Source organism: Nannospalax galili, unplaced genomic scaffold, assembly GCF_000622305.1.
Source record: "Nannospalax galili isolate Female #2095 unplaced genomic scaffold, S.galili_v1.0 scaffold127, whole genome shotgun sequence".
NCBI lineage: Eukaryota > Metazoa > Chordata > Mammalia > Rodentia > Spalacidae > Nannospalax > Nannospalax galili.
In genome coordinates this window covers 2,644,814-2,645,879 of record NW_008360326.1, presented here as the reverse complement: position 1 = coordinate 2,645,879, position 1,066 = coordinate 2,644,814, and positions in this window count along the sequence as shown.

Here is a 1,066-nt window from a genome sequence, read left to right as displayed (position 1 = left end):
GATCCCACCCCCATCCTCCTTTATCTCCTCTATCGCCTCCTCTCCCTCCTCCTCCTCCTCTTCCTTCTCCCCCTTCTCCTCCCCTCCTCTTCCTCCCCTTCTTCTCCTTCATCTCTTCCATCTCTTCCAACTTTTCCTCCTCCTCTCCTTCCTTCTCTCCCTCCCCTTTCTTTCTTTCTTTCTTTCTTTCTTTCTTTCTTTCTTTCTTCCTTCCTTCCTTCTTTGTACTATGGAATGGGATTAAAGCTAGGTCTATAACCATGAAAATCCCTCTACCTTCAGCCTCTTAGTCTCTTTTTTTAACAAAATGCCAACAGTTTTTTGGCTTTCCAAGGAGAAACATGTTCTCTATTTCTGAGATTTGGAGGGAAATCATCACTCCTAAATTAAAAAAAAAAAAGCTCAAATTGGGGCTGGAGAGATGGCTCAGAGGTTAAGAACACTGACTGTTCTTGCAGAAGACCGGGGTTCAAATCCCAGCACCCACATGGCAGCTAACAACTGTCCATAAGTCCAGCTCCAGGGCATCCGACAGCCTCTTCTGTCCTCTGCAAGCATTGCATGACAGGGGTGCACTTGCATACATGCAGGCATAACACTCATATACATAAAATAAAAATAATACATAAAAAATATTTTTTAAAAAGCTCAAACTGAAGACAGCACAGAATAGGTCTACATCCCACCTATGGCAAAGCACACCAGCACATCAGCTCTGACAACAACCACCTGAAGTTCAGGCAATGCCCAAAAGAGGTGCTGGCCTCATGTGGAGAAAGGAGAATGTTCATTCACTGCTGGTGGGGTTGCAAGCTCATACAGCCACTATGGTAAACAGTGTGGAGAACTCTTAAAAAACTAAAACTGAACCTACCATATGACCCAGTTATACCACTCCTTGGCATATACCCAAAGGACTCATCCTATTGTAGAGACACTTGTACAACCATGTTTGTTGCTGCTCTTTTCACAATAGATAAAGGATGAAAACAACCTAAGTGTCCCTCAATTGATGAGTGGATAATGAAAATGTGGTTCATTTATACAATGGAATTTTACTCAGCAG